The 13,816-nt window shown below is 41.5% G+C and overlaps 1 protein-coding gene across 16 annotated transcripts in view; it reads right to left on the bottom strand.

The window, feature by feature from the left end:
* Positions 1 to 12,559, bottom strand: part of SETD5 (SET domain containing 5) — an 81,218-nt gene extending 68,659 nt beyond the window's left edge. For 7 of the 16 annotated variants that reach the window (XM_043588010.1, XM_043588008.1, XM_043588013.1 and 4 more), the window contains exon 1: positions 12,199 to 12,477. The gene's annotated coding sequence lies outside the window, so the exon portion shown is untranslated. Of the gene's footprint in view, positions 1 to 12,198 lie in introns of all 16 variants that reach the window. The other 9 variants (XM_043588018.1, XM_043588021.1, XM_043588020.1 and 6 more) reach the window with 4 other exon arrangements.
* Positions 12,560 to 13,816: the final 1,257 nt, after the last annotated feature.

Below are 13,816 nucleotides of genomic sequence, written 5' to 3'. Positions count from 1 at the left end.
GAACTCCTGAAGTCCCCAAGATTCTTTCAAGGGGTATGTGGGGTCTTTCTCTTTTCAACTACATTATCAGTGTGAGGCCAGATTTTCTCCAGTCTTCAACCAAAACAACTTATCACAACAAATTAAATGCAGAAGCAGCTGTGAGAAAGCAGCTGTCTTCTATTAAGTCAGACACTGTGAGATTTGCAAAAATGTAAGACAAGGCCACTTTTTAAAAACTTTGGAAATACAGTTACTCTTCACAAAAACCGTGTCGTTTATGTTAGCACGATTTGTTACATTATTTTAAAATCAGTTGATAAATAATTTAAAAGTTTTGTTTTGGGGTGTCTGGGTGGCTCAGTTAAGCGTCCAACTCTTGATTTTGGCTCTGGTTACGATTTCACAGTTCCTGGGTTCAAGCCCCACATCAGGCTCTAGGCTGACAGCCTGCAACCTGCTTGGGATTTTCTCCTCAATGCCCCCACCCCCTTCAAATAAAAACAAACAAATGAACATTAAAAAAATAAATTTTTTGTTTCAGTTTCTAATCTGGTAAATCTTGATACAATCCTTGAAATCTCTTTGGGGCTTTCACTTTTTGCAAGTGTAAAGTTTAAGAATGGCTGATCTAGGGGTATCTGGGTAGCTCAGTCAGTTGAGCGTCCAACTTCGGGTCAGGTCATGATCTCACAGTTCATGAGTTCAAGCCCCACATCGGACTCACTGCTTTGAGGGTGGAGCCAGCTATGGACCCTCTGTCCTCCTCTCTCTGCCTCTCCCCTGCTTGCTCTCTCTGTCTCTCTCTCAAAAATAAACACTTAAAAATAAAATAAAATAAAAATATACCACACACACACACACACACACACACACACACACACACACACACAAAAGGGCTGTTTTAGGTGATGAATACCAACAGCTGCTTAACATCAGAAAGACAGGTAGGTATTATGTAATTCTTGGTGGAAGCATACTATACTATTATAAAATATATTTGCAACCCACCTAATAACTCATTTACATGAAATATGGGCAGGAGAGGTCATCTAATAGAATATGTTAAATGACACCATGGAGGTGCAATCTCCAACATCCAAAGAGTAGGAACTCTCCACAACGGTAAATTTAACAAGTATATTACATGTAAGAGACACAGAATCTATAAACTAAGAAGATTTGACCGTACCTCAATCAAATGGAATGGTTTAAATAAAATCCAAAGGGAATCTATTTTTCTATTCCCTCTGTTTTACTGTATTTGTAATTTCTATAACAAAAATCAACCATATCTGTATATATCGCCTCCCTTACCAACAACTGAAAGGAAAAGAAATAGATATTCCAAGAACTACCCATGTGGAAAGGGGCTCAGACAGGCCAACAGACAAATCCTAGCAGAGAGGAGAATCAGAGAGCTATATAAAAGAAAAGTGGGTTGCTTTGTAGTCAAGAAAAGTTCCATGATCCTCTGTAAGTAGGGTGAGCATATAATTTATGATCCAAACTGGGACACTGTTGTTTTTACTTTATTACTATTTTTTAAATCTTTATTTTTGAGAGAGACAGAGAAAGAGAGAGAGAGAGCGAGAGAGCATGTGGGGGAGATGCAGAGAGAGAAGGGGACAGAGGATACTAAGTAGGCTCCATGGCGATAACAGTGAACTCACTGGAACTCAGGAACCACATGATCATGACCTGAGCTGAGATGCTCAACAAACCAGATGGTGGCTCAGGGCCACCCAGGAGCCCCTGAACTGGGACATTTTTGAGAGTAAAAGGGGTGCTATTACTAATTATGTGGTAGGCACAAACCAGGACTGTTCCTCTATTTATAAAACTTTTTTTTTTTTTTACTATTTTCACAAAAGATATTCAACTCAATCCTTTGAATAATGATTTTCCATAGAAACGCATTCCTAGTATTATGAATTTCAGAAAAACTAATGTATTCTATTAAAAAAATGTTTTCTTTGTCTCTTGCCTAGCACATACTTTATTAAGGGGGATATGTCTGTGTCTCTTCTTGTTGCTCAGTGTATTCTGCAAACTTCCAGTCATTCCTTTTCATACCAACTATTCATGATAAACTATGAAGGGAAAGTTACACTTAAGAGCCTTGCTTCTCTAAAAATAACATGTCTTCCCATGGGCCTCCACACATGGCCTAGTAAGACTCCTATTCAATTTATGAACGGATACTTTATTCCCAGCAACACTTCAAATCTTAGTGACCTAGGAGTTAAGTTAGGAAGTGTGAGGTAAAAACATCTGGGTCAGGTCAACCAGCTGAGGCTCCAAAGTAAGAGCCTTAGTATTGGCATTGTTACCTACTTGTTTTGTTCTAAGTAGTTTGCTTACAGGAAGTTCAGAGCTCCATATAGGATGCTAGTATAATTTTCTTTTGGGGATTTTTAGTAAATATCTGGTTTTAGTATTGCTTATATAACGAGTCACCAATAAAGTGACTATCTATTTAATCTGTGAATATTTTATGCCACTTCATAGGTTTTAAAATACTACGTAGGGGCGCCTGGGTGGCGCAGTCGGTTAAGCGTCCGACTTCAGCCAGGTCACGATCTCGCGGTCCGGGAGTTCGAGCCCCGCGTCGGGCTGTAGGCTGATGGCTCAGAGCCTGGAGCCTGTTTCCGATTCTGTGTCTCCCTCTCTCTCTGACCCTCCCCCGTTCATGCTCTGTCTCTCTCTGTCCCAAAAATAAATAAACGTTGAAAAAAAATAATAAGATAAAATACTACGTAAACTTTTTCAATAAAAGTAGCCTAAATATGAAAATACAGAACAATGCGGAACAATTTTAGCCTCATCCTAAAATGAGACACATCCTACACCATGTCAACCTACCCTTATTTTGTTCTATTACTAGGCTATGACAATTAAGTTCTAATTGCCATAAATAAAACTAAATGTGTCTAGTAAGAACAAAAATCAATAAAAAGGGACTTCAAAAATTTTGGACTTGCTTCCACATTTTCTTCAAACCTGTTACTTTATTTTTAAAAAGTCATTCCATCTAATATTTTTCAGGCATAAAGACAATTTGTGTGGTTACACTAATTTGCACCACAGAATTTGAAAAAAAATTTACACATTCATACAAGAATCTCATGCTACATTCAGCATGCAATCAATCATATTGCCTCAAAAACACTATTCTTTGTTCTATTTTAGGAGGTTAAACTCTTTTGTCTTTAGAACTAAAGTTTTAAAAGTGCCCTTTAGATTCTAACTCAAATGTTATCATAATAAACATTTATTTTAAAAAACAAGTGTTTTTTAAATTAAACATATCTAACTATGTCTCTTTCCTTTCTGTCTGGTTTCTCTTATAAAACAAGTCAACTTTCAACAAGGCTACATTAATAAAGGAAAAGGTAGCATAAATGCAGAGGCAATCTAAGTGCCAACAGGTCCTTCCACTTAAATAAAACCTTCCTTGGATACAGAGAATGCCCAAACAGTTGCTTATTAACTGGAGATCATCCTCCTTCACAGAGATGTGAGAGTACAAATTGTATGTGTTGTGGCATGCACGGAGGTTGGCAGAAAGAAATAGAATTTTCCAACATAAGCCAAAGATCGGAACAGGACAGGAATAAAAAACCAAGGAGTCCAGAGGCGGGGAAAGGGCAACACACCACAACAACCTCATATAAAATGACAAAAAATGGGTACAAATTTCAAACAATGAGATTCATATGCATGTACATTAAGATTAACATGTCAACATTATAAAATATGCTAAAATGGTATTAGAACATCCTAGCCAGATCATAATCTCTAAGAGTTATGTAATAATCCTCTTACTATACTCAGTAGTACACACATTTATTAGATTACTGAGTTTTATTTGATTCTTCATATTCAAGGGGTGGGGGGGGGGAGAAAATCTCAGTATCAGAACACAATAAAAATGATAAAAATCTCTTGTTTTGGGTGATGGTGTGGGAAAAAGGCAGCTTGAAGAATATAAATTATGCAGCTTGAAGAAAGAATTCTAAAGAATAAAAAATCTGTATTGCAAACAACTTCACTTCCACTAAGGTAGAGGGACAAACATATATAACAAGGTTTAAGTTTTTAACCTTTGTCATAAGTCTATGTTACATAAATAAGTAATTCCCAATAAAACTTCAAATATTATCCACAGAAGAGATTTCTCCTTTTCGTCAAGTTATTACTTCAGGTGGCATCTGGTGGTAATAATGATTGTGTGAACAGTCAATGAAAATTAAGTATGCTTAAAAACATTTTTTTTTTTTTGGTAAGGCAAAGGATCTGAAATGAAATGGTTTATTAAGAAATAAAGTAGAAGATACTGAAGTTATGAAATCTCTTTCACTACTGACTTTTAGGAAAAGGACAAATTAACTTTGCATTTCAATACATATAAGCAGGGGCATGTGGGTGCCTCAGTCAGTTAAGCGCCAGACTCTTGATTTAAGCTCAGGTCATGATCTCATGGTTTTGTGAGCGAGCCCCACATCCGGCTCTGGGTGCTGACCACTTGAAGCCTGCTTGGGATTCTCTGTCTCCTCTCTCTGCCCCTGCCCTGCTCACACACTCTCTCTCTCTCAAAATAAATAAACTTTAAAAATTTCTTTAAAAACAAAATACATAGGGGCGCCTGGCTGGCTCAGTCGGTTGAGCATCTGACTTCAGCGCAGGTCATGATCTTACGGTCTGTGAGTTCAAGCCCCGTGTCAGGCTCTGTGCTGACAGCTCAGAGCCTGGAGCCTGCTTCAGATTCGGTGTCTCCCTCTCTCTCTGCCCCTCCCCCACTCGTGCTCTGTCTCTCTCTGTCTCAGAGATAAATAAACATTAAAAAAAATTTTTAAACAAAAACATAAAAACAAACCTAACCATAATAAAAAAAAAAATCTTAAGAGCCCACCCAGTTTTCCCCCTTTGTCCTAGTTTCTTTTTTGTTAGGGAGAGGCGCTGTAGGATAATAATAGCAGGAAATAAGGTGGAGCAGCTACATAGTCAAGATGAGGTACATTGCTGTTTCACCTCCATTCTTGTCTACTGCTGGCTAGGTCTCACTGAAAATCAGATTAGCTGTCTGGGTAACCAAGGCAGTTTTCAAAACCTCTGGAGTCAAAATTTGCCCCGTCCTGAACGTTTTAAGGTCCCTGGCAAGATTCAGGTAACAGTAGCAGATGAAGCCAAGATGAAGAGATTTCTAATTATTTGGAAAGAGTAGTATGTGTGTATATGCACATGTGTGTGAAAAGATGTTTACTCTAGTGCTAGCAATATGGCACCTGAGGAGAAAATGGTCTGAATGGAGGCCAATGTTTGAACTAGATGGCTTCTATTTTAGTCACACAAATCTATAGAAATAATCCATGTGAGTGAATTACGAAGAGATGACTACCCTAAATTTTTATAATACGTAAAACATAGCTTACTAAACTTCATATTAATGTTGCTAGTTCACTAATAAAAAAAAACCTAAAAAGGAAATGATAATTAGTCACTCAAATTTCCCTTTTCAGATCAAAATATTATATCATTATTGTAAAACCCATTACACATAAAAATATAAAATTAAGTAACACCACTTTTTTTTTTACAGAGGAAAATGACACAAAACTTGGTCAGATTTGCTCAATATTAGAATGTGCACTAACGGCCATTTTTTCTACTTATTCGATTAAGTTATAATGTTTCTTCTTTGCTAATAGCCACAAGGTCTAAAAACCATGAGCAAAAATTAGCTTCCAGTTCCCTTCACTGTCTCCTGCAGTCTGGCTAGAAGGCAACACTAAGGCTAGTTTAGTAATACTGCAAAACAGGTAGTATCTCAATTCAAGTTAACAGATGTACCCTTGGAAAACTGGGTTCCAACCAATTATTTCCAAAAATCAAATTCTCTTAAATTATATTAAGCATTTAAAAGAATCTCAGCATATACTCTTTATAAAAGAAGAATCCTTTTGTAATCCAAATAATTGCTTACCTAATTTGTATATGAATGCAATTCTTTAATATATACTTTTTTTTTTTAAAGAACTAGATGTATTGTTTGTTTGACATTTATTTTAAAAGTAACTAAAAATACTTCTCAGGATACTGACTGGTTTAATACTTTAATGAAAACTTCAAAGGGGCCCAAACTTTGAAATATTTCATTGTGATTTTGCTTAAAGGGCCAGATGACAGATTTCTTCCAACTCCGTGATTCATATTGATTTTAATAAGCTGAATGCAACCACCCCACATTGTGCTGGGAGCTGAGCACAAATGTATCAAACTAGGTTGTGCCTAACCTAAGAGGGTGGGTGGGGAGGAAGTAATCTCCAGGGAATATCTGGTTCTCTAGGAAGTAGGGATGAGACAAGTAGCCTTTCTTCAGTTTGCATTTTATATGATGGCAATCCAACACATGAAGGCTGGAGGGGCTCCATATTACTGATCTAAAAATGGAGCTAACAGGGGGACCTGGCTGGCTTAGTAGGTAGAACATGGGACTCCTGATCTCGGGGTTGTGAGTTCGAGTCCCATACTGGGTCAGACGCTGGATGTAGAGATTACTTAAAAAACAAACAAACAAACAAACAAACTTAAATGAAATGAAATTGGAGCTAACACTATGCAACTATTTCACAAAGCACAACAAATTATTCTACCTATTGTGGCCTAATCCCAATCTAAATAAGGACAGTATGTGTACTGAAATAAAGAAGTTTCATACAGATAAAATATTCTTTTCCATTTCTTAATGAAAATTCTGCTGTCAGATGCTCTAGAAACAGTCTCCTCAGGAGGTGACTTGTATTTAGAAGGGTGGTGGGCATGGGATTTATTTTCTTTTAACCTATACAAAGCTTTAGTTTTTTTATTTTTCCTAGGAGGAGGGGATGAATCGCTACCTGATATTCAGGGACAAACTAAATTTGGGGTTAAGAGTATATAGTTGGCACAAATTCAATGCTCGAGTGGGAACTATAAATGATTTCTTTAACTGTATGCCAAACTGAATGATCTCCCCGGGAAAAGAACCTCCTCCTCCTCCTGCCTTTCCTACCTCCTGCCCCTCCCCCACCAACACTGCCTCCCCGCTGTGCAAAGAGCCCTTTGTCCTGCCCCGCACTTATCTAGCTGTTTGGCCATATTGACAGGCCAGCTAAAAGCATAATAAGGGAGTCAGTCTGACATAAGCAGCTGGCAATTTGAAACAAAAATCTTCCTTTTCTACTCAGACCAAATCCTGCTGCAGAAGTCTGAGGCTCCTCCCATGCTTCCATCTATTTTTCAAACAGAGCAGCAAGGAATACAGCATTTTCCCTCAATTACGTAGCACATCAAAAACTTGAACCCCCAGATAGAAACAAATTCTTACAAATTCCCATATCCACTGCTTATTTTATGATTCATAACATAGGCCAAGGTGTATCCCCTGCTCTGGGTGTACAAAACTAACATAGGTAAGGAAATAATTCTTACTACTTCAATTTGCCATCAAAACTCTGAGAATTCTCAGACTACAAGGAAGACAGAAAAGCTCAGAAGAGAAAGCAGTCAGACCAAACCAACACTCAAGTACATAAGGCAAAACTGACCAATAAGCTTAGTGTTTAAAAATACAAAGATATTATTCCAATAAGCAGAAAATTCCTTTTTTCCTGTATTTATACCAAATATACTTAATGTGACCCTTACATCTTTCCCTGCGGTATTCAACAAACAAAATCAATACGATGGAAAAACTGAGTGAGACAGGATAGGATTACAAATTCCTTGTTCAGTGAAGGCTCCTATACAGTAGGCTGAGATTTAGCGTCATTGTTTCTTTATTATCTCTCATGGTTTCCTTTATAAAGTGTTAAAAGCTTTTTCTAAAGTGATGCTTTCTAACAGCAACCCCCCAACACACACACACCATTCCTGGGTAACATTTATAGAACTGAATATAAAATAGGACACTTTTCATAAGACTAAATGACTTAACAAAATATGTATTGATAAATCAAAGAAATGGTATTCCATCTTTCATCAATTTCTCTGAATCTTCACCAGAAGAGAAATCAATCACTGAAGCAAGTGAAAGGTTAAAAATGTCATTTCACTACATATTTTGGAATTTTTCACAGTAAGGAATGGTAACAATCCTTGTCTATCACAGATGCATTACACTTACTTTCTACGGAGTGCCTCTGAAAAGATGTTTTTAACCAAATTACAAATAACCACCAGCTGTATTACTAAATATACATTATCTCACAGATTTTACAGAGTTCAGAGTAAGTTTTGTTTGTCATAAAGAAAATATTCCTATCAAGAAGTTTTAGTTTCCAACACCTGAAACAATTTTTATAAATCAAATTCACTACTAGGCCTTCTAGTTTCAAATTAAATTGACAAATCACCAGAGCTGAACCAGAAGTTAGAAGAAAATTTTATTCTAGATCATAATCCAATTTTCAATAAGATGCATCCAATTTACGACTTGTTAACTACTGTCTCGTTTCATAAGTTATTTCAATACAAAGAGGATAAAGTAAAAGTGGTTGTCTACATATCTCTATTTTGCACTATATTATTTTCCATCGAAAATAAAAAAATGAAATGGCAACTCTCCCCCAGAAAGGCCAGAACAAGTTCAGAAAGGATGTAAGATCCCAGACACAAAAAGAGTAGAAGATATAAAAATTCTCAAGCATACTGGTTAAATAAATCCTATGAAAAGGGTTTCTATGATCTTCCAGAAAATGATTACATCAAGACCACAAAGGGTTCTAAACAATAGGATATACAACTGAAAAAGCAATTATTTTACAAGGTAACTTTCATACTATGTAAACTAAAAGACATATTTATATCTAAGCTATGTTAAACAACCAGTATGAGTGAAACCATCTTTATTTGATATGGGATCTTTTATATGTGATACTAATAAAAATAGAACCACCTAAAATATTATTCATTAAGGTTCTGTTTCATTAGTCTGTTTGTATCATTGAGAGACAATGCAAGCCATATTTGTGAATGACAAAATTCATTTCCATTCTTTTTAATTCCCTGCCACAAATGCCAGAGTCATATTACACATTATAGATGACTGTGGGATTTAAGTACATGAACACGAGACTGAAAATATCAAAATTCTAAGGGAAAAAAAAAATAGGAGGCAAGAGTCTTGGGGGTGTGGGGGAAGAAAACACATGGGTATCTGTTAAATACTGTATTAGTGGTGGTATATCTGAGTGATGGTTCTCCTTCAAGTACTTCCATACTCAACAAACTGTTCTGCCTAATCAGAGATCTGCCTAATGTGCAGGAGCTGTGGAGGGAGAGACCACATAAGGGGCTCAGAGGCTATCTTCTCAGGTATCCTGTACTCTAGACTTACTAGATTTCTAAATATTCCTTCTGGTACATCCTTTATTTTAGATGGATCATGGCCAAACAAACATCCTTGTGATCTTAGAAGACTATATCCAACATATATATATAATGAATCAATATTTTAGGTCAAACGCCAAAGAAATAATCTAATCTGGAGAAGTCTATACTAATACAGAAATTAAGAAAATACTTCTGAAATTTATATTTAGAAATCATTCCAAAAAGAGTAGTTCTTCTTAGAGTTTACAATTCCAAATGTAGTAATATGTTTAGCAAAACATCTATTTAATGAGGTAAATGTGGCCTAACAACTTGAGGGAAGGAAGGAAACACACAAACAATAAAATATCAAAATTCAGTAATTAAAGAGATGGAAGAAACATGTCAGTTGCAGAAAAAAGAACTGATTTTCCCCATTCTGGTTCTCAGAAAGATCCTTAAATTCTTATTAACTTTGGCTATAAAGGGATTCAAAAATTAAAACTAATAGAACTTTCAGACCTATGCAAGCACAAATCCCCAGATAAACACCAAAAATCTGACAAACAACAACAACAAAAAAAACCCACAAAAAACAAAAATAAGAAGGATCTTTAACTATGATCCAGTTTCCAGATGCTGATATCCATAAATGGGTAAAAGGTTATGAATTGCTAACTCTCATCTCCCCACCAATAAAATGCAAACCAGCTCAGCAGTGAAAATTCCCAGGAAAGCAAGGTTTCTTCTTAGTCCTGAAGCAGCCATCGCCTAAGTGCAGCTCCCTGCAGCCAACAGCATTAATGGACGCTGCACTGCTGTCCTTCCCTGGAGACAGCAGCCAGCACTACTCAAGCTTCTCACGTAGCAACCAGAGCTCCAGAGCCAGCAGCTGCTGCTGCCTTGTATACTCACCCCTGTGATCCAACCCAAAGGAACAACCTTCTCCTCACCCCACCCCCACTCCTTACACACTCTTTTTTCTTTTTTTTGGACCAGTGCTCCATGCCAGAAGAGCTGGAATTATGCTTTTAGAAACAAACAATCCTAAAGTCACCCTTTTAAACTAAGACCTTTTTATTTAAAAAAATCAAAATTTACCAAATAAATTCTAAATATCTATTTTTAAATTAAGCCAGCAATCTAGGAATGAAGATTAACTTTTCATCTTTAAAAGGTCAATTTTCACTCTTTATAGTAAAATTTAAATTTGCAGCTAGAGGTAGAGCCTTGTGTCTTGTCCTATCGAAGGGCATAATTCATTTTTCTATACATAATGACAGAGTAACCCTTAAAGACTCTAATCCCATAACGGGCCAGAATTTTGGGCTAGAGAAGAAAACTAATGATCCTCTTGAGAAAACTGGAAGAAATCCAATATAAAAAAAATTGTCCTGTGTCTTCCAAGAGGCCCCAAAACCTCTGATTATGTGAATATTCTTGCTTTAGTCCTAGCTCAGATTCCACACATCTAAAATTACCACTTACAACTTTTCTGAGTGACCTAAAAACATCAATAACATAAAATTAACCACCAAGAAATTTTCCCAAATTGGAGATACACATTCTCCTGAAAAATCTCTCAACACTCAAGTGGATCCTCCCAAATCAAAAGTATAGCCTTGCAACATCTGCCCAACAAAATAATGTAAATATGACCTTGATCACAAATATGTCATTTAAAAGCAACTTGCCTAGTCAAGTTATAAAGGAAATTAGCAGAGAACCTGGGGATTCTTTCAGCACCATGACCACGGGGTAAATTGGAGAAATGAACTAAAGTACAGACAAAGCCCAATGGAACCCTGAGCTCTGGGTAAGAAATGAGTTACTGGTGAACACATTGCACAAGTAACATGAGAAAGCAGAAAACGCAGGTCATACACGCACCCCTGACCCAGACCAGCAGAGCTGGCTGCAGCATCAGTATCCAAGGGAAAGACCAGTTATTCCTAAGAAGTGAGACGAGCAAAGGCGCCCTATAGAATAAATTAGCATAGAAGGGGCTTTCCCAACAGTTCAACTTTCCCTCTCACGCGATTCACCTACTTAAAAAACCAGGGCTTTTTCTCACCACCATTCACCTCACATCACTGGCTTCCACGCAGAGGTAAACGGAATTCATAAAGGGGAATTTTTCTGCTTTTCAAGACGTTCTCAAATGATCGCTCTCCACGCCCAAGGCAGGAAAAACGACACAATCTGGCTCAACTCCAAGCCTGAACCCTACAAATTCAACGAGGCTATCTCAGATACTGGGGCATACGCCACTGAGAGCCCAAGAATGTGAAGTGGGGGTGGCGAAGGTAACGTCTTTAGTGTGGGAAAAGAAGCAATCATCTGAGATGGGGACACGAGAACGATAGTGAAGGCGTCCAGGAACATTACGGAGGGGGGGGATTAAGGCTCCCCCTCCCCCAGAGATCAGAGTTGTCACAAGGCCGCGCGAAAGGGGGTGGGGGCGGGGGTTAGGGGAGAGAGAAAAAAAAAGTATGCCTGTGCATTTTTAGAAGAGGGCAGGGAGAGGCCTATCCATAAGTAAAAGGTAAACGTGGAGTAGGCAGTTCCCAGGAAAAGGGGTGAAGAGGCGTGGGGGAGGGGAAGCGTCCTGACCCAGGAAAGGCATGAAAAGGATAGTGGGGTCGACTAGATTACGGAGGGGGACTCTACCTCTGAGAAAGAAGGGTGCAACGGTGTGTGTGGGGCGGCGAGAGGGATGAGAAGGGGCAGCATCCTCCTACTAAGAGCCTGGGGAGGGCCAGGCCCACGTCCCGAGAGCGAGCGCGGGGAGACGGAGGAGGTGACCCTTCCCTCCCCCAGGGCCCGGTCGTGAGGGTAGGTCTCTCTTTTCTGTCGGACCCTTACCTTGTCCCAGGCGCTGCCGGGGCCTGGGCCCGGGCTGCGGCGCACAGCACTCCCGGGAGGCAGCAGGATTCGAGTTAGGCCCAACGCGGCGCCACGGCGTTTCCTGGCCGGGAATGGCCCGTGCCCGTGAAGTGGGGGTGGGGGGCAGAAAGGCGGAGCGAGCCAAAGGCGGGGAGGGGGAAGGGCCAGGGAAGGAGGGGGGGGCCGGCACTACAGTGTTGGCGGACTGGCGGGACTGGGGCTGCGTGAGTCTCTCAGCGCAGGCGGGCGGCGGCCGCCCCTCCCCCGGCGGCGGCGGCGGCGGCGGCGGCAGCTCACTCAGCCCGCTGCCCGAGCGGAAACGCCACTGACCGCACGGGGATTCCCAGCGCCGGCGCCAGGGGCACCCGGGACACGCCCCCTCCCGCCGCGCCATTGGCCTCTCCGCCCACTGCCCCGCATCCATTGGCCAGCTCGCCGCCAATCAGCGGAAGCCGCCGGGGCCGCCTAGAGAAGAGGCTGTGCTCTGGGGCTCCGGCTCCTCAGAGAGCCTCGGCTAGGTAGGGGAGCGGGACTCTGGTGGGAGGGGGGGTCCGGTGGATTGGGGGAGATGGGTGGCTTGAGGCGGTATGGCCGATAGATGGGGTTTGCCTTCCCCCTCGGGAAGTCGGGAATATAACGTTTGTTAAGCTGGAAGGGAAAGAGGTGGTCAGAGGCAGGCAGGAGTGCGGCCCGCCCTGCGGCAACCGGAGGGGGAGGGAGAAGAGCGGAAAAGGCTCGAATCCGGATGGAGCCATTGCTCCTGCAGAGGGAGGAGCGCTTCCGGCTCACCTCTTGTCACTGATTGGCCGCTTTTCCTCCCGCCGTGTGTGAAAACACAAATGGCGTGTTTTGGTTGGAGTAAAGCGCCTGTCAGTTACAGCCTCGAGAGTGCGCAGCCGCTTGGGGACTCTCGCGTTGCTCCCTGGGTGGGATGGGTAGGTAGTTGGGGTGGGGAGAGGGCTGGAGGAGCGGGCGCGGTCGACCTCCCGCGGTGGGGTGGGGGGGTGTCAGGGAAAGTGCCTCCCGCGCGGGCGTCTGGCCACCCGCCCCTTCCTTGGAAGGAGTCGGTTTACCCGCCGCCTGCTAGGCTTCGGCATCTGATTGGTTACTGAAGCCCGGGGAACGGCCCCTTGCCATTGGCTCGGGTCCCAAATGAGCGAAACCACTGAGCGGTTCGGTAGGGGTGGCGGGGAGGCGGTCGTTGGTACGGTCCTTCCCAAGGCCCAGCACCGCAGTGTCTGGCTCTGCGCCCCTGCGCAACGTGGCAGGAAGCGCGCGCTGGAGGCGGAGGCGGGCTGCTGGGTTGAGGCTTCTGGGTGGCGGCGACCGCGGCTCCGCCCCGGGCGCCCGCCACCTTAAGGACGAGACAAGCCGGATCTGCTCTCGGACTCGCGGGGGTGGGGGAAAGGAGCGGGGGTCAGTCTTGCTGGTTTGTGGGAGGGAGGTGCGTGTTCTCCAAAAATCGGCGCGAGCTGCAATCCTGAGGGATCTGCAGTGGAGGAGGCGGAGTGAAGGCCGCACCCTTCTCGGTAGGGGGAGGGGAGTGCTGCAATACCTTTATGGGAGTTCTTTGCTGCCTCCTGTCTCCTAAGGACCG

The sequence above is a fragment of the Prionailurus bengalensis genome, chromosome A2, assembly GCF_016509475.1.
Source record: "Prionailurus bengalensis isolate Pbe53 chromosome A2, Fcat_Pben_1.1_paternal_pri, whole genome shotgun sequence".
Taxonomy (NCBI): Eukaryota; Metazoa; Chordata; class Mammalia; order Carnivora; family Felidae; genus Prionailurus; species Prionailurus bengalensis.
Note: the sequence above shows the minus strand (reverse complement) of the source record. Positions and strands in the feature narration are given on the sequence as shown.